Source organism: Rhineura floridana, chromosome 4, assembly GCF_030035675.1.
Source record: "Rhineura floridana isolate rRhiFlo1 chromosome 4, rRhiFlo1.hap2, whole genome shotgun sequence".
NCBI lineage: Eukaryota > Metazoa > Chordata > Lepidosauria > Squamata > Rhineuridae > Rhineura > Rhineura floridana.
Window position 1 is genome coordinate 112,229,577 of NC_084483.1, and position 20,887 is coordinate 112,250,463.

General features: G+C 42.8%; 1 long non-coding RNA gene across 1 annotated transcript; it reads right to left on the bottom strand.

The window, feature by feature from the left end:
• Positions 1-1,751: 1,751 nt before the first annotated feature.
• LOC133383406 (uncharacterized) lies at positions 1,752-13,578 on the bottom strand. Its single transcript, XR_009762278.1, has 2 exons — positions 13,251-13,578; positions 1,752-2,018 (listed from the first exon to the last, which is right to left on the bottom strand). It is a non-coding gene; the product is annotated as an uncharacterized LOC133383406 (long non-coding RNA).
• Between the last annotated feature and the right edge of the window lie 7,309 nt (positions 13,579-20,887).

Below are 20,887 nucleotides of genomic sequence, written 5' to 3' on the forward strand. Positions count from 1 at the left end.
AACAGTGCCATCTTTTCCGACCTACCTTGCACATCTGCTTCTCCAATGTACTGTTCTACATCCACCGTGACCAAGCCAGCATGATTTAAATTAGCGCTCTGTGAAGCCGCAAGCAGGGGTCTACGTTCTGTTGCCGCAGATCTGTTTTCCTCTTGCTGTGAAGCCATACTGCGTGCGATTCTTTTGGGTGTTATGCTAGCATCCCCACGCAGGATGCTTTGAAGCTCCTTGTGGAAGGGGCAGGTTACTCTGTTGTTCCCTGACTTTCGGTTGTGTGCGATGACCTTCTGGTACTCGCCCTGAAGAGACTTTGTCCACTCTCAAAAGTAATGTGACTTTACCATCCTTGCTAGAAAAACTGTTCTGTTAAAAGTCCTACATGAATCTACCTTTGCCCTCTATGTTGGCATTGTAATGCAAATGTGTTCTAAAATCACATTTGTTGGTAAATTGTTAAGCACCGTTTTTGGAATCGTGGAGGCTACCAGAATGAATTGATAATAATTTGCATTGCATCCCTTGGGACGCCCTTTCCAGCTTTGAAATTAGATTCCCGTGTAGATGTTGTGGGGATAGTTTTTTAAAAAATATAAGAGGAAAAAGGAAACATTGAGGAAAAAGCATCAGGGAAGGATTTACATTTGTCACTGCCCCTCCATGCTGCTGGTGTGCATTGTTTCGGCTGGCTAGCCCACAGGCAGACGTTCGCAAACATGCACTTACACTTAACAACAATTGTGGTCGCAATGGTGGATGCATGGGCAATTAACCAAAGCTTCCATCTTTTTGTTTCTATATCACAAGCACAGTTGCATTACGATGATTGCTAAGTGGTCAATATCGTCCTCATTTACAACTTCTCAGGATATCCTCCTCTGTGAAAGCCTGCAATTTAAAAGATCATCTGCTGTGCATGCCATGTTCAATCTCTAACATCTCCAGGCAAGGCTTGGAGAGGATCGTGCCTGAAAGCCTGGAGAGCTGCTGCCAGTCAGTGTAGCCAACACTGAGCTAGATGGGCCAATGGCCTGCCCGGACAAGAAAGTTTCCTATGTTCCTATGACTTAGGGATAGCTGAGAAAAATATAGTCTATGCATTCAGGTGTACTGCAGTTACCATTGCTTGATGTTCAAGTCCTTCCCCTTGAATGGGGTAGCGCTACCCAGATAGTAAATATGATGGTGTCTCAATTGCTGCTATTAAGTAAGTACAACCAGATCTATCCTTTTTTTGGTGTAATTTTATTGGAAGGGGGTGGGGAGGAAAAAATTAGGTCAGGTTGACATCAGAAGGTCCTGCAATGGCTCTGTTCTACTTCCAGGATCATTGGCAGCATGCCTGTGAATACCAGTTGCTGTATCTGTACTTGTAACGTGCAGTCATCTCAATGTAAATGTACCACCTTCAAGTCAGGAATCCATGCAAACACACCAAACCCAAAGGCTGCTTACAGTCCTTTCCCTGTGTCCTACCAGGATTTCGAAAGCTCTGATGATGATGCGGGAGCCATCATGCCAGAGCATTCTTTCTGCCATTCCAAAGGGAACTGACTTCAACCTGTCTGGGATGAATGCAGATTTCCTTGGAAGGCAAAGCCCTCTTGTGCTGCCTGGCCATTGGGATCACAACACAACACTGAGCCAGTCCTATCAAAATATTGTGGTCCCAGAAAGGCAGCCACTGACTTCCACACAGGTCATGTCTAGGCAGTGTCTGAATATATGGAAAAAAACTGCCATACAGTCCCTAGTGTATATAAAGTAATTTTATTTAGCAGGAAAGGAAACACACATACTTTCAATTTAGCTAAATAGTTGTGCTTCAAGCAAACATTAGTAGAGCTATCGTGCGGAATTCTCAATATAATGAGATTCAATAATCAACAACGGTTCTGGAAGCATGCAAGAAGAATACTCTTCTCAGTGGCTAGGACATTTTCCTTCCATTTTTTAATTGTTTCTTGTGCTGTAGCAGCTTCACACGTGTCGTTCCGTCCGCCTTCCACCTTTCTGGTTACCTAGCAATGAAAGGAGACTTGTTTCAGCTATGGTTGTAAAGTTCCGGTTTACCACTATAAATGCCAACAAGCATTGGAAATGGTGGGGTGGAATCCAAACCTCATTCACCCAAAGAGGTACTGAGCAGAACTATCCCCATGCGGAAATTTTCCTTTTTAAACAACAGTGGCCGGGCACTCCAGGGGGGTGGCAGGGAATGAATGATTGGTGGCGACTTCATGAAAGGGGTTTGTTTTGCACACTGAGCAGACTCATTGTGGCAAATGGAGGTCAGTCAGCCAATGAGGAGACTATTCTCAATGGTAAACACAGTCCACTGGCATGAAAAATGTCTCCCAGGGATCTGGGGCCTAGACAGCTCCTTCAACTGCTACAGAAACCAGAGAGTGAGTGATAGCTTGGAATTCTCACATGGTCTGGTCTTCTGGCCTCCTCCACAGTCAGTGCCATGGGCAAAAGGCTCAGTATCCACTTGGCCACTGCTACTACTGACTTAGATTGTTTGGTCCAGCCCATGAATTGTTGATGTTGTGTTTTCTTAACCAAATCCCTTTTGAGTTATGCCATTTGTCCTGCTAGCAGGGGTGAGTATCTTGATCTGGCCAATGAGCCCAGTCTTTATCTCAACACAACACCAAGTTGTAGTCCCAGGTGGTAGTCCAACACCTTAACCACTACACCACAATGGCTCAAGATGTTTTTAAACTTGCTTTTTGAGAAAAGATGTTTTAGAGATGCTTTGTTTGTAAGATCTTTAAAGTGCTTTTAGTGTTTTTGTTTGCAGCCCTGGACTCCTTCAAGGAGGAAGGGTGGGATATAAATGTAATGACTAAGAAATAAGATATGTTGTAACAGCAGGGTGGATTTTAAATGTTGGTGACCACAAGTCTCCCTTTTGAATTTTAACAATATGGCAATGAGTCACATAGACCCCTCTGTTGGAGGCACTATTTCTCTGAATACAGTGGCTAGGAATCAGGAATGGGGCGAGCGCTCAGATTCTGCTTGTGGGCTTCTCATAGGCATCAGGGTGGCCACTGTGAGAAGAGGACGCTGGACTAGATGGGCCATTGTCCTGACCCACAACAATAGTGCCAATTACCTAGGGAGGTGGTGGGCTCTTCAACACAGGAGGCATTCAAGAGGCAGCTAGACAGCCTGTGGGGTATGCTTTAATTGGGATTCCTGCATTGAGCAGGGTGTGGTGGTTAGTGTTGGACTACAAGCAGGGAGACCAGGGTTCAAATCCCCACATAGTCATAAAGCTCACTGGGTGACCTTGGGCCAGTCACTGCCTCTCAGCCTCAGAGGAAGGTGGTGGTAAATCACCTCTGAATACCACTTACCATGAAATCAGGAGGCCTTATTTGTCTGCAACATGGTTTTCAACATCTGCTGTTCTCTATATAGGTATTTTTATTGGTATTGTTACATTTTAGAGTTTTATTGATGGGATCTAAAGGCTTCCTGCCATAAGTACAATCATGTGCCAAACACAACATGGTGAATTTGAAGCACAACAAAACAGCCACTGTCAGGATTAAAACGCAAAGCACCAAACCAGTCAGTGCTGCAAGGTGCAATTCTGTGTCCATGGGGTCAACAGTTCTTATCTTTGTCAATTTTACATGCAGACCAACAAAGCCTGTCTGTCACTGCAGAAAATGACATGGACACCAAAACATCAATTTTGGAGAACGATGAACCATCCTTTGCCGGAGTCAACCATGGGTACTCAACATGGACAGCAAATGACCGTTTCTTTCTCTTTCCTCAAAAAACCTCATAAGTTTGTTGTAAAAAAAGGCATGTTCTGCCTCTGTTTAGTTGTTTTTCCCATCGAAATTTTTAGTGTTGTTAAACAATGAAGGTCATTGTTAGGGAAGCAACAACCATGAGGTTATCATCTCCTTCCCCCCCCCAAAAAAATGGAAAGCTCACATAAGATCACAATTTGATCCGGCAAACATACTGGCCCTGTTCACATGTTACAGTCAACGACTGTAGTCTGTGTAAGTGGGTACAGAAGTAGTTTGGCTGTTCCCTTGTACAGTTATTCACATGCAACATTGCAAGAATGTACATTCTCTGTGATATACACATTTGCCACCGGCAAAAGAAAATGGCTTCAATGAAACTTATGAAATGTGCCATTTCAGCAATTCCCTTTCACTGGAAACAAGGCAAGGCATGCTGGGTCTGTTATACTTCCTGAAACTGTTTCCTGTCAATGGGTACATTAGAAAGAGTTTGTGCAGAATTTGGAATGTGGTTTTACTCTTTTCATTTTTCCTTATTCTTAGGTTTGTATAATCCAAACACCAATTGTTAAAGGAAAATACCAACCTGTAATTATCATAATTTGAGTTATTAACATTTTTCATTTATCACTGCCTGTAATTACAGTATGTATGGTTTTTGATGTAGGCTTACATTGAACAATCAAATACATTCCTATAGAGATCAATAGGACGTACTCATCATTAAATCTGCGAAAGTGCAGACCTAAATATATCTAATGTTTATATCTAATATTTCTAGGAGGAGAGGGCTGCATCAAAAACAAGGTGCATAGAAGAGTATGAAATGAAACAATTCTTCCCACATGGTAGACCTGATTCTTTCTTGGGAACATCATGCGTTTCAATACTCAGAACCACACTCAAAATATAAATGTGGGGAAAATTATGTGTCGATTGGGCCTTCCAGGATGATGCTCCCACCGTAACATACTCTGTCCCCCAGAAAACCTTTCCTGTTGTTTGGGAAACAGGAAAGCTCTTGTCTGTAGTTTTTTTGGTTGTTCAATGGAAATGTGTGTAGCTCAGTATCAAAAAGTTGAATTTCGGCACTCATAAAAATATTCCTTGCCTAAAACTTTTTAACTGTAAGTGCATATTTTTGGTAGCTTGCTCTGGTTGGCAGATCTTGGGTATTGTTAGTAATAATAGAAATAAAATTAAATACCAAAACCCTGAAGTCTAACCATCCTGATACACAGTATTAGATGGTGCTGTAGTCTAACCAGGAAGTCCAGCCAACCTGATCTAGATTATTTGGCACCCTGTGCTCCTGCTGGGAGGAAGGACAGGATATAAATCAAATAATAAATACATAAATAACTTATTACAGCCCTACAAGGAAGCCTTGTGTTACCATAAAACCATGTCATGCAGCTCCTTCGGACAGCTGTTTATAATGAAGGGAGCCATTTGCATGCGTTTGAACATGCGTTGGGTCTAATTTTGATGCATGAAAGTGGACACAGAAGGTAAGAGCTGCACAGCGAAGAGCAAATCCCCTTTTTTCTCATCACAATCTCTGGATACACAGTGACAAAAAAGAAAAAAAAAGGTTGTAGGGGTAGCCGTCCCGCCTCTGATTTTGATTCCTGCAAGTGTGAGAAAGAAACCCACTATGTTGACATTATTCCTCCTTTTGTTAATCTAACAGAGTGGCCCTGTGAGTTAATGGGCCTCTGCATTGCCCATTAGCTGGTGAATGGGTGTGGGAGATTGTATTGTTATTGAAACAATTCCGTAGCCCACCCCCCTAGATATCATCTTTAAAGGTTATAGTGAGGTGGGTCTGTTAGCTATGACCAGAATGGCCATGCCTGGGAGACCTTTGTCATGACCAGAGGAACGGTCTATGAAGTCTGTGAGAAGAGTCTTCACAGTGGCTAAGACACATTAGTTTCATGGCTCCATTTTTACTGCCAATTATGTTTGCGGTCCCCCGCCCACTGCAAGAGTGCCCAACAGCAGAAGGGTGTTGGTCCTGTGAAAGCCTAATGCCTCCTGGTTTCCCTGGGCGCACCCTTGTCCCGCTGGTGGTAGTGACCGTTTTGGAGACATTTCTTGTTTTTCCCCTTTTTTCGCTTGATGCTGTTTTTATTGGCTATTATGTTTGCGGCCCCCCACCCACTGCAAGAGTGCCCAACAGCATATGGTTGTGGGTTCTGTGAAAGCTTAATGCAGGGGGAGCCCCCAAGCATGCCCAGGGGTGCAGCAAAATGCAATGGCATCACTAGGGGGGTGCGGGGGTATGGACCGCACCAGGTGACACCATCAGAGGGGGGTGACTCTCAGCTTTAATTTAAAAAAATTAAGTTTCTAGGTGGTCCGGTTCTCGAGATATACATAAAAACGTCAGCTGCCCCGTTAAATCTTTTTTTCAACTACTGTATAGCACTTTGTAGCTTTAACCCCGCCCGTTCAGGATTGCAGCCAATCAGTGAAGTGTTTGGTTGACCTGTGGCAGTGTCTAGTAAACCTCATTGCAAGGCCAGAAAATGGTGGTGTCCCCCCCGTTTATCTGAAAATCTCATAAATCGGGTAAGTATATACATTTCAGTTTTTTCCCCTCTTGTGTGTAGGAGTCAGATCCTGGGCAGTATTTTCAAAACCTTCCCAATACTTGCTTTTGTGGGGGTAAAAGCATTGCTAATCCCATATGTCCAGAGTAAATCCCATTGAATTCAATAGGATTTACTTTTGAGTAGACATGGTTATGAATGTGCTGAAAATCAATGGGACTTTGTGTTCTCTTTCTGTCCCCTCCCCCCTTCCAGTCCTATTTTAAAGCAAGTAAGCAGGGCTTATTTAGATATTACAGTTTTTATTCTGTAGGAAACGAATACTGATTTTTTTAAAACTAATACTGATTTTTCTGCAATGACCAACTGGTTTGACAATAAACGATTATATGGGCTGTATGTATTTATACATCTGCAGTGTGTGTGTGTGTAGTCTTTCCAACAACCCTGTGAGGTAGGGTTGGAAACCAAGGCAGCTCACAACAAGAAATAAAGCCATTTAAAATCCAATAACCATAAAGCAAGAATAAACAGTTGGAAAACAGCCTAAAGAGGCATGATTCTGAATTTTGGGTTGGGTGAATGAAGTTTATTTATTTATTATTTGATTTATATCCCGCCCTTCCTCCCAGTAGGAGCCCAGGGCGGCAAACAAAAGCACTAAAAGCACTTTAAAACATCATAAAAGCAGACTTTAAAATATATTAAAACATCTTTGAAAATATTTTTTAAAAGCTTTAAAAAAACATTTTTTTAAAAAAATAAGAAACGGCTTAAAAACATATTAAAAAGCAATTCCAACACAGACTCAGACTTGGATAAGGTCTCACTTAAAAGCACAAGTTGAAAGAACAAGTTCCTTATCACTTGAGGCTGTAGTTTACTGCACACTTCCCAGTTTCAGTAAGCCCCATTGAATACATTGGGACTTGCTTCTGAGTAAACAAACATTGGATTGCACTATAAATATATTTACAGATTGTGTAATTCATAAACATAGTCATGTCTATATATTTCTTCATACTGTGTCCCAATAAGTATTTGATTTCACACTATGGTTGTAGATGATTTTTTCCTCTACATTTTAACTGTGCCCTTCTTCCTGGGGGTGGTCATGGTTCTCCGTTGTTTTCATCCTGAGGGGAGGATAGGCTGAGAGATGGTGAGTAGCACATTTAAGGTCTCCTCACTTCCCCACCCTTTTTTTCATTTGTATTTATTTTATATTTCTCCAATATCTTCCCCTGGCTGTTTTTATGTATTTTAAATATTTTTAGATCAAATAAATAGGAAATCATAGTTGTGAACCTCCCTAAAAGCAATTTACCTATCCTTATGTTTTGGCAAAGTGATGGTGTGAAGGCATGCTGGTAGAACAAGAGACCATGTTTGAGGCATGTTATAAGGTGTTTGAGGACTTTGTCACACATTACTTTTTGAGACCTGTAGATTCATGTTGGAAAGAACACGTGCACGTATTGAATGGTGGCTCGGGTGCTGTTTTTTCAGTCTACACTGCATGCGTAGCTAAGGTGATACATCATCTGGCAGCTAGCTTCATAACGTGAGAATGAAAAACATTTGGATCACCATTCACTTGTTTACTTTTCTCACTATTGAGACCACTTCATATATTACTTTTTCATACACAGAAATTTAATCTTTGTATAGGAAAAAGTATTTTGTAAAATGTGGACAGTGGCTGCCCAGTCAGTATGACCACTGTACAAGATCTACTCAGCCACTGTAATTACCTTTTTGTTTTGAGTGCCCTTTTGTCTGGGTCTTGGTTCAGGTGTGTATCCAACTTTGATGTGCTTATGGAAGGGGTGTGCAAGTAGGGCCCCCCCAAGTGTGGAGGCTTGGACAAACATTGTGTTATGGAAAACCAAAGTCTGTGTGAAAGTACATATTTGGGAATGCCATCAGTGTAATCCTAAACACACTTAATAAATAAAATATTGAACTTGCATGTCACAAAATATATTACGGTCATGTCCATAAGCACCAGGAGGGTAGTCGCCCAGGGGATCTTAGTCCCTCTGCTTTTTTGGGAGCAGGGTCCCTAAGTCTCCAAGCATCCTACAGTCAGCATGAAAAGGGAGTGTGTTAGTCACTGAGAAGAGTCTTCTAATAGGCTTCCTTGCCTTTTCTGCAGATTGGAGCCAATCAGAGTGAAAGGAGGGGAGTCAGCCACTGAGAAGACTCTTCTTAGTTGCTAACGCTCTCCACTTTCATGCTGATTGGCTCCTAGACATGTTTGTTGTTATGAGAGAATGCATTAACAAAGATCTCATTCTAAATCCAGGAGCAAAAAAGGGTGTACGTGGCTGTAACCATCATGAAGGGACCCTGCAGCTCTGAATTTTCTACTAAACAACTGATAAATACCTATGTAACTTTGTGTCTGGAGACTTAATAAGAATCACTTTCCATAATTGTAAGGAGGCATGCAACCCAGGCACCTAAATGAGGGGAGAGAGCAGCATAGGGACATAAGCAGGTGTCTTATTCCAGGGGTTCCCAAACCTTTCTTCTACATAGACCACTTGCAAATTGCTGAGGGTCTGAAAGTATCTGAAAATTTACTATAGGCATATGCAAGATAATTAACTCCCATTAGTAATAAGAGCAAGAATTTGAGCTGTGCGTATGATATTGTAATTTAAAGGTGTAATTTTAATTTTGCTAGTTGTTTATGTCACTACTATTGCCATTACATTCAGTGATATATGGGAATTACGATTTATGAGTAACATTAGTACAAAAAACATTACTAAGGATTCTGTATGGTCTGATACGGGAGGAGGTCCATGGGGGTGACACCATGAGTTACCGCACCAGGTGACACCAACCCTAGTGATGCCACTGCCGAAACGGTACTGTTTCATGGACGGATGGTGGCTTTCAGCAAGCATGGGGCGGGGAATGTTTGCCTGTAACGCAGGGACATGGGTTTTGCCTGGATGAAGCTAACAGCAGAAAATAGGAGAATAGCACCCCCCAGTGTCTGCAGACTTTACCTGCAGGAGACAAGGAAACACCGCCCCTTCAGTTAACATTTTAATATGGGGGCGCAGGAAGAAAAAAACCCAAATGCAGTTAACGTGAGCGCATGTGAACACAAAGGAAAAAAAACACAGCGAGGACAGACGTATATGAACCATCCAAATCAATCCCGCTGCAAAAAGCAGCATTTATAATGTGGATCGAGGGACACATGTAAACAGGCCCTATTGGGCAAGCTGCAGTCCATGTGGCCCTTGCCCTATACAGCCCACTGGTTGCAGCCCTTCTACCATCACTGCTGAATTTACTCTGCCACCAAATTTGCAGTCTCTGCATTATTATTTTTTTACTGTTTGCATTATAGCACTGACCTCAATGCTGGTCTGCTCTCCTTTGCTATTGTCTTTTCTTCTGACCATAGATACACCCTGTGGAGATTCTACTCAGCACTCTATCTTGCACATGTTATGGTCGCCTGCGGCTCCTCTCAAATTGTGTGGAGCAGCCACCAATTTGTTAATGCCTCGTTTTTAAGTAATATACAGCTTATGTTAAAAGTATTTTGATTTTGCATTCACTTGATATAAATATTTTCAGGTATTTTATGCATAACAATGGCAATAAGGAGGTATGCCTCAAGAAGAGACAGCCAGTGAAAGGAAGCCTCCTGAAAGATGCTCCTGCTCGTTTCTTAACATTTCAACTTAGTGAACTAAATCTTGTTGAGAAAGCAGCAGCAGACACACCAACACCAAAGCTGCAACCCTTACTGTGCCTACTCAGAAATAAGACCTATTGGAGTCAATGGGATAGAGTCCCAGGTTAAGTGGGGTTAGGATTGCAGCTCAAGCACTAGGATTGCCAGGCTCAGCCTCCAAGAGGTCTTCTGTATCTTTAAAAGTTGTGCAGGGGGGAGGGAGAATTTCACCTTGTGGTTTTTCCCATTACAGTGTTACAAGAAAACCTGCACTTGGCTGAATTTTCTCTTCTCTTAAAGATACAGAATCATTCTCAGGCCCTGAGCCTGGCAACCCTATCAAGCACTGAATGAGATATTTGTGTTTACAATGGATCATGTTGCATATCAAAACCCTGATCCTACCTGAATTCAGGACAGTTATTTAAACCAAGCCACATTGGATCATTGTCTCTTGCACTATTGTATATATGCATTTATCCATTCCTATTAATGATTAAAAATTAGTTCTGTTATCCCGTGAGCTTATAAAAAAAATGCTCCTGTATTTAGACATGATATCAAGAATGTACACCAATAAATACTGCATCCTATTTGTACCAGATAAAGCCTGAGGGAAAAATCCTAGAAACTTCCAGGGTAAGATGATCAAAAATAAGGGGGTGGGAAAGACAGAGAGTAACTTGAAGTGAAATAACTGTGCCTATGAAATTACTTTCATTTAGAATAAAAAGCTATAAAAGTGGCCAGTCTTTCAAAATGCTACTACTCGAAGCATCTATCTATCTATCTATCTATCTATCTATCTATCTATCTATCTATCTATCTATCTATCTATCTATCTATCTATCTATCTATCTATCTATCTTTGTTGATACATGCCCTGTTCTAACACCTGCACCCAAAGGCAGATTTCTAAATTGGGGCCTTGGGCACAAAAGATGCTGCATTGAGATAAAAAACTGCATCAAGCTTTAATGGCTGCAACATTTGGTGCTATTTGCTGGATTGGGGCAGCACATGCAGCTTTGAACAGATGGTCAGTGTGGCTAGGTCTGAGGGAAATGGATTCCAGACACCAACAGACCTCACTTTCGCAGCAACAGCTAGAGCTGTGAGCACCAACACTCTGCTCAGCAGAAAGGTCCTTGCACACAGCAGCGGGTTTCCAGCCTGCCACTGTATGTGAATGTATCTGGATTGAGACTATAATCTGATGTATGACAAAATGTGGATAACCCCCTCCTCAAAGTGTTAAATCCCATGCGTTACTATTGAGAAGGAAATTCCTTTAAAATCATGAGACTTGCTCTCAAAAATGTGGTTGGGATTGAAGTGTTTCAGAAACATCTTCACAGGCTTAATGATTTAATGTAATACAGCTGAGTATAGTTTCTGCATATGGTATCCATACCATGTAACTTCTGAAAACTGTGAAGTACTTCAAAACATCTCTAAGGGACATTAAAGTAGCATGCAAAAACTTAGCAGCCTTTTCAAAGCTTGCTTAGCACAGATGTTCATAACACATATTATGTTATCCACCCAGTCACCACATCTGCCACCCCTTGATTACACCTAAGATAAAGAAAGATTGGGAAAAGTCAAAGGAAAAATTAAAGATGTTGAATACATAAATTTAGTTGGCCTCAGATATTACTGGTAATTGTGAGTGATTCCAGGACTCATAGCTGTTGACAACTGTGATTCAGTTAAAGCAAGTATTTTCACTGTATGACACAAATCATGCCATTTAAAAAGGCTTTCCTATTTGATAATGGATTGTTGTTCTCGATTATCTCCCCCCTCTCATTTTGTAAGTTCAGGCTTAAGCCACCTACTTTTAAAAAAAAACTTAATTCCCATCTATATTTTTTAACTAACAAAAACTTTTGATTATATAGTTTTAGCACCAAAACGTTAAACTGTACTGTTAGAGAAGATCCCAACTAAATATGATAGTGAATTTACTTCAGAGAATTTGACTGGTGTTCATATTCACCACTTTAAAATGGTACCTATGATGATCATGCTTTGCTATCTTTTTAAAATTTGACAAGATTCTCTGATTTCACAGTTACAATTTCTCATTTCCAAAACTGTAGTTTTCATTGGATTCTACGTTCAGCTTACAAGTGTTCCAAAGCATTAGAAGTGTCACAAACTATTCTCCATTCACTTTCAACAAGATGTTAGTCTAAGAATCAGTATTTCTTTCCATTGTGTTCCATTCTTCTTCATAATAAATGGCAGGCAGAGCAATACTCTTTCCTTCCCACATTGTTTAACACAGGGAGCAATGCCGTCTCCTTTTAAGGCGCAGGCTTCCCTCCACAGGACAACCCTCACTGGAGCCAAGTCATCTAGGGCAAAATTCAATTTCCATTTAACTACTTATTTTTAACACACGCACACATAAAGGAACGCAAGAAATCCCCAGTAGTGAGTCTAGCATATTTCTCTTTATCAATTTATTTAACACTTTGCTTTGAGGCAAGTGGGGCAGAAGAGAACCACCCGATGACTTGCAACAATTGCCGCTCCCCTTCCCGCCCCCCGCAACACCACTCACAATAGGGCTTTTTTGACCGCTGGGAGTTGGGCGTGTGGGTGCTTGAACAGCTCCTCATATTACTCCGGTAGCAATGCTAATTAATCGGCTCAAGGGAGAGGCGGTCCACTCCCCTCTGTCCATTGTTCCCACCTACATCGAAGGGAAAGAGAGAAGGGGAGGGGCTGGCCACGAAAAGGAAAGAAGCCGGCGCGACAGACATACCTTCCTTTTCCTCGACCCCCATTTTCAACACAACGAAAGGGAGAGGGTGGGAAGGCCACAAGCAACGCCGGTGTCCCAAGCAAAGCAGCCGCTGCACCTCCCCAGCCACCTCATAAAGAATCGCACCACCTGTCAGTCAGTCATCGCCGCCCGACCACCCCGCATCCCGCGAGGAGGAGGAGAAGACGGACTAACCACCCACCCCAGGCAAAGCCAAGCCAGGCCAGGCCCGTCCTGCTTGGGCACACAACCCAAAGGAGGACTCCCCAGCCACATATAACAGTAGCAACAGCAACAGCCGCCATTTGTTTACTTGTCGGCTGACAAGGAGAAGCAACAGCCACAGTTCGAACCCGCCAAGGCAGCAGAGCTCACGAGAGAGAGAGGAGCCCTCAAACCCCCAGTCCCGCGTTCTCTGACACAAGACTCACCGCTCGGCCGCTCTCTCGTATCTTGGGCGTAAAATAGTTCGCAAGTAGAGAAAGAGAGGAGTAGACCTGAGAAGCAGCCCCACCTAGACGCTCTAAGATTCGATCCGGTTCCAGTGAGCAGTGAAGCTGGCTCACAGCGGCGCTTTCCAGCTATACCAATCACACGCACTCTTCCCTAGTTCCACGCAGTGGGGTGGTTGGGAAACGGGTGTCGTAAAGGAGAGAGGAGAGGAGGAGCGACAGGGTGGCCGCGTCAATGATGCAAGGAAAGGAAAACAAACTTCCCACCGGGGAGCATGACGGAGACTGACCGGTATGACTGCATCGCTCTCCTGTAGAGAGAAGGGTTTTTCAACGAAAAGTCTCCCTGTACACTACTGTCATCTTCTGGAATGATACAAAATTACAACATATTAGTAGTACGATTCTAGAACCGTTTACTATTCCAGAAGATAAATACCTCGAAGAACACAAGGACCCTCATTATTAATATTAATATTAAATATCTAATTACGGAATTAAGGCTGCTGCAATGATAGGTACGCATACTGGGGAGCAAGCCTCACTGAACTTAGTGGGATTTTCTTCTGAGGAAACGTATACGATCAGGCTGTATTTGAGTGCTTTCCTTTTTTAAACTTTTCCCTCAAAGATGGGCCACATGCTGTGTTTCAGTTCTAATGAGAGAGAGAGTACTAGGGAACTCTGAAGACTACCTGTAAGCCGTATCATTTGTTCTGGAAGCCTTGATGTTCAGTGCTATATCCTTATATGTGTGTGATATGCTATATGGCAATGCATTGGAGAAGTCCTTTCCTCCTCTACCAGAGAAGGCTCATGACATGGTGGTGCCTGTGGCAAAAAAAATCCATCCAGCTGCAAGTTTCTTTATTGTTATTTCAAGAGTTTGACAGATCTACCTACCTGATGGGCATATAGCAAAAATATAACAATAAATGAAATGAATGGCAATGTTCATAGTGCCCCTTAATGGTCCTCCTTAAGTGAGGCTGCATCACCCTGCTCAGTGGTTGGCTTTGCATTCTGTAGGTACTTAAACTGAGGCACCTTTCTCCATTATCATATTTTCCACCACTGTTCTGATACTGGAAAGATTCGGGGGCCATGGTTGGGGAAACAGATCTCTGTTAGCAGGAGTCACAATTTCCCTGCGAATTTTTTTCCTACTGCAGCTGTATAGCTTTGCAGGCACCGGTACCTCAAGACTAGATATATTTGCTGCTGCAAACTTTGTAAAATGATGCCACAGAAGTTTGGAACAAACAACATTTGCTAAAACAAACAAAAATTCCATGCTGGTATTTCTCCAAACCCCTTCACTCTACTTTCGCAAGGACATTTTGATTTCTGCCTGCTATCGTTACACCCTGTTTATTAAGGGTCTCATGTATCCAAAATTGGCAAATATACATTCTTGGATATGAGAGCTTTTGGCCTGTCTGGCCTTGTATATCCGTGGCAGTCTTGCAAAAGAGATGCACAAATTCCTCCACATGCTACACAGAAGCTTAACTAATTTGTATCTCTGTGTTGGTTTTTTGGTTTTTTTGCTGATTGTCATAATGTCTGAAGCTATTTCTTATGGTTTGGGTACACATGCCTCTAATAACTAATTATTTTCTGTTGCTACTCTACTATCTACACTTGTATTCCTACGATAGGAGTAGTCCTTCTATTATATTATTAATTAATTACACTTATAAGTTGCCCTTCCTGCCAGAAGGACTCCAGGTGGCAAACAAAAACAGTAAAAATATCTTTTTAAAACATCTTTAAAAATAAAACTTTATGATTTTTTTAAAGAATCTAAAAACAATTCCAACACAGATGTGGACTAGGGTAAGGTCCCCTCTTAAAAGATTTCTTGAAAGAGGAAGGTCTTCAATGCATGCCAAAAAAATAACAGAGATGACGCCTGTCTGATATTTAAGGGGAAGGAACTCCAGAGAGTAAGTGGCACTACACTAAAGGTCCGCTTCCTGTGTTGTGCAGAACAGACCTCCTGATCAGATGGTATCTGCAGGAGGCCCTCACCTGCAGAGCACAGTGATCAGCTGGATATATAAGGGGTTAGAGAATCTTTCAGGTGTACTGGTCCCAAGCTGTATAGGGCATTATACACAAAAAACAAGACCTTGAACTTAGTCAAGCTAACGAGCAGCCAGTGCACTTCTTTCAGCATCGGGGTAACATGTTGGTGATACCCTGCCCCAGTAAGCAGTCGCGCCACTGCACTTTGCACCAGCTGCAGCTTCTGGACCAATCTCAAGGGCAGCCCCACACAGAGCACATTACAGTAACTCAGCCTGGAGGTTACCAGAGCATGGACAACAGTGGTCAGGGTATCCTGGTCCAAAAATGGCCACAGCTGTCTTACCATCTGAAGCTTGTAAAAGGCACTCCTAGCCACTGAGGTCACCTGGGCCTCCAGTGACAAAGATGGATCCAGGAGCACTCCAGACCATGAACCTGCTCTTTCAGAAAGAGTATGACCCCGTCCAAAGCAGGCAACTGACCAATTATCTGAATTCGGAAACCACCAACCCACATCGCCTACATCTTCCTAGGATCCAGACTCAGTTTATTGGCCCTCATCCAGCCCACCCCTGAGTCCAGGAACCAGTCCAGGGCTTGCAAGCCTCTCCCAATTCAGATGTTACAGAGAAATAGAGCTGGGTATCATCAGCATATTGCTGACACCTCACCCAAAATCTCCTGATGACCCCTCCCAGCATTGGGGACAAGATGGTACCCTGCAACACCCCACAGCACAACTGCCAGGGGGCCAAAAGACAATCATCCAGTGCTATTCTCTGAAACCAACCCCAGAGATAGGATCGGAACCACTGTAAAACAGTGCCTCCAATACCCATCCCACCAAGCCAGCTCAAAAGGATACCATAATCAATGGTATCAAAAGCTCATGAGAGATCAGGTAAGAATAACAGGGTTGTACTCCCTCTGTCCTCCTGATAAAGGTAATCCATCAGGGTGACCAAGGCCGAATTAGTCCCGTAACCAGGCCTGAATCCAGATTGGAATGGATCAAGATAATCTATTCCATCCAAGAATCATTGCAATTGCTGCACCACAACCCTCTTGATCACCTTTCCTAAAAAGGGGGTATTTGCAACCGGGCAGTAGTTGCCACAAACCAATGGATCCATGGTGGGCTTTCATCTACTTACTATTTACAGTTAAATAAATGTTCCTCAAATAAATTGATTTTTTCTTCATTCCCAGAAGATGCCAAATTTCATCTGCAGATAAGTGCAGCAGGGGTTTTCGGCTACTGTATAAAGTATTCTTTTAGGATTTTGATATTTATTATCTAAAAATACCAGTGGTCTCTTATGTTATAGTCTGTCTCACCCATTTGCCTGCACTTTGTGAGACTATATATATGTGAGAATCCTATTGACCATAGTGGCTGGGGGCTGGGGCTGATGGGAACGAGTCCAACAATCTGTGGAGGACCACAGGTTATTTATTCATTTAAAGAATTTTTATCCCATTTATCAGCCCAAGAAGGTCCCTAGGGCAGCTTACAAATATCATTGATAAGACAGTCCCTGTCCTCTGGCTAGCAGTCTAAAAGGCATGACACAAAAGGAAAAGGGTTTGGGAGGGAGGTGGAAAAAAGAAAACTCAGCACTGTTTCTTAAACTGCAGGGTTCTTGTAATGACCAACTGAAATAGAAGAATTTCAAGGACAGGAACCCAAAGTTGCTGGTTTTTCAGCAGAACTGACAAGATTCCCTGGGGTCCTCTCTTTCTCACCCTTCTATAGTCTGATGGAATGGCTGCTGTAGATTACTGTTGAGGGAGAGCTTGTTGAGCTCTAAAAAGTGTACTATTCATTTATTTATTTATTTATTTATTTATTTATTTTTATTAGATTTTTATACCTCCCGACTAGCATAGCTCTCTGGGCGGTGTACAACAAAGTGCAAAAATATACAAAAATTCCATAGTAAAATACAACAACAATGTAAAAGAATAAGAAAACTAATAGCAATTACAACACATATTAAAACTAAATTAAGTTAGATTAAAATGCCTTAGAAAAGAGGAAGGTTTTGACTTGGCACTGGAAAGACAGTAACGTCGGCGCCAAGCACACCTCATCAGGGAGACTGTTCCAGAGTTCGGGGGCCACCACTGAGAAGGCCCTAGTTCTAGTTATCACCCTCTGAGCTTCTCTATGAGTCGGAACTCGGAGGAGGGCCTTCGATGTAGAACGTAGTGTACGGGCAGGTTCATATCGGGAGAGGCGTTCCAGCAGGTATTATGGTCCCGCGCCGTATAAGGCTTTATAGGTTAAAACCAGCACTTTGAATCTGGCCCGGAAGCATATTGGAAGCCAGTGCAAGCAGGCCAGAACAGGTGTTATGTGTTCGGACCGCTTGGTCCACGTTATCAGTCTGGCCGCCGCGTTTTGCACAAGCTGTAGCTTCCGGACTGTCTTCAGAGGCAGCCCTACGTAGAGCGCATTGCAGTAATCCAATCGCGAGGTTACCAGAGCATATACCACTGATGTGAGGTCCTCCCTGCTCAGGTAGGGACGTAGTTGGGCTACCAACTGAAGTTGGTAGAACGCATTCCGTGCCACCGAGGCTACTTGAGCCTCAAGTGACAGGGAAGGATCTAAAAAGACTTCCAGACTACGAACCCGCTCCTTTAGGGGGAGTGTAACCCCATCCAGGACAGGGTGTATATCCACCACCTGATCAGAGAAACCACGCACCAACAGCATCTCAGTCTTGTCTTGATTGAGCCTCAGTTTGTTAGCTCTCATCCAGTCCATTATCGTGGCTAGGCAACAGTTCAGCACATTGACAGCCTCACCTGAAGAAGATGAAAAGCGTACTGATGACAACGCACTCCAAAACTCCTGATGACCGCACCCAACAGCTTCATGTAGATGTTGAAAAGCATGGGAGACAGAACTGACCCCTGTGGGACTCCACATTGGAGAACCCACGGTGTCGAGCAGTGTTCCCCAAGCACTACCTTCTGGAGATGACCCGCCTATTTTGTTTATTTAACAAAATTTGTATACCACTTGATTGTGAAAAAAAACTATAAGCAGTTCACAAGAAACATTAAAATTATCAATAAAAACTGTTAAAAACATGTTTCTGCCGTTTCTGGGTCAAGCAAAAGGGAAGTTCCACATAGCGTGCATTGCAATAATCCAGTCTTGAAGTCACCAGTGCCTGAACTACTGTGGTTGAGCTGTCCCAGTCCAGGAACTGCCATAGCTGTCTTACCAGGAGCAGCTGGTACAAGGTGCTTCTAGCCACTAAGGTTACCTAGACCTCCAGTGACAAAGCTGGATCCAGAAGCATCTCCAGACTGCATACCTTCTCCTTCAGGGGGAGCACAACCCCAGCCAGGGCAGGCAATTGACCCATTTCTCAGCATGGGAACCACTCACCCACAGGCCCCTCTTGTTTTGCCAGGATTGAAGCCCAGCTTGTTTTCTGTTATCCATCCCACCGCTGCTTCCAGGCATTGGTCCAGGGCCCACACAGCCTCTCCTGATTGAGATATTATGGAGAAATAGAACTGAGTGTTGTCTGGGTATTGATGGGACCTTGCCTCCAAATTCCTAATGACTTCTCCCAGCAGCATCATACAGGTATTAAATAGCATTGGAAATTAAGCTCCGCATAGCATAACTGTCAGGGGTCTCTAGACTTGGTCCTATAGATAGGATCAGAACCACTGTAACATGGTGCCCCCAATGCCCATTTCATGGAGCTGGTCCGGGAGGACCATGGTTAATGGCATTGAAAGCCACAGAGAGACTGGGAAGGTTGCACTCCCCAGTCCCGTTGTCAGGGCAACCAAGGGCAACTCAATCCGATAGCCAGGCCTGAACACAGATTGGAACAGATCTAAGTAATCTGTGACATCCAAGAATGCCTGCAGCTGCCCTACCACTACTTTGTCCACCATCTTCCCCAAGAAGACAGTATTTGCGACTGGTCAATAGTTATTGCAATCCAAGGGGTCCAGGGCTGGTTTCTTTGGGATCATGTGCTGATGAAGCCCGGTCCCCTTCCCCTTGGCATCCTGAAGATGCATGGTGAAGATGGGCTGAGCTCATTGCCATCAGAAGGACTGTGGGACAGAACGGGGATCAGAACATGCATCTTTTCCCACCCTCACCTCTTTTCAAGGCATGGCCCTTTGCTGCTGAACTTGTGGACAGAAGAATCTAGAATCATTTTGTCTGATGGCTCCTTGTGTGGTGTGCTTTCATCCTGCTCAACTGAATTCTTGATAATAGTATTCTTAATGAAAGACAATAATGTTCAGCAGAAGTGTACATATACAACCTACTACTGGGGCTGGGTTTGGTGGTATCTCAGAATAACCCCTGTACTTTAGGGGGAGGGGAATGGTACAGAAGACCTAGCATTTGTAGAGTCCCTGTCTTTCCCTGTTTAGGCCTCTACTACATGTGCACACAAGCGTTGACTTGGGCATGAGAAAATAATGGGTCTATGTGAGTGAGTGGACTAAGCATGCTGCTGCACTTATCACAGTAAGATGTTGACAGATAATCAATTTTAATCTCTTGTTCTTTAAGGTGCCACAAGCTGTTTTGTTGTTTTTGCTGTTGCAGATGGGACATGGCTACCTCTCTGGAAGTTGTTATAAATACTGTAGGTCAGGGAAATAAAATCTCATTGATCATTTCACTTGAGTATTACAAACTTTCTAGCAGTATCTCAGTGTTTATTTTATTCAGAAACATTTTTATTGTTTTGCTTTTAAGCAGGTGAGAAAAATCTTCATACACTTCACAAAATGGCATGCTGAATTTTGTAAATTAACAAATGCTAATCCTGCACAATTGTACCATACTCTTTGATGCAGCACATCGAAAAAATGGTGTAAAGGGAAGGATTGTGACAGGATTGTACAATAAATGACTCCTAGCACTCAGTAGCATAGTTTTGAGATTGTGAAGTATCTATGTCAGAGATGAGGAACCTGCGGTCCTCCAGATGTTGTCAGGCTCCAGCTCCCATCAGCCCCAGCCAGCATGGCCAATGGTTAGGGATGAGAGTTGTAGTCTAATAACATCTGGTGGGTCACACCACTTTGCCACCCCTGATCTGAGTTTTATTTTCTGCTAGCAAACAATGCTTTGCCTATTGAAGACAATTAACAGCAACATAAGGCATTCCATAGCCAACAATGGGAAAGCCCTGGTTTTCATCTGAGTACCTACACTGTGGATCATACCTATAATGTTTAGGATTAAGGTATCATGCATTAAAAATGACATGACATGTCACTTGTTGACTGTTTAATTGGAAATAAACTGAGAAAAACAATCTTTTTCCTGGGAGACATGTATATAATGTATGTAGCTAAGAAAAGATTACTCACTCATCATGATTAATTTCTTATGTGGATAGCACTTTTCTGAAGGAAAAAATATGCAATCAGCATGCAGCTCATAAAGTGTAATGATCATGCTGAGACGCATGCCTTCGTACTATACATACACTCAGCAAAATGTACATATGTACAATCTTCAGGGAGTTGATAGACTTTTTTGTACACAAAAACACAATTCACATGTGAAGTGGCCC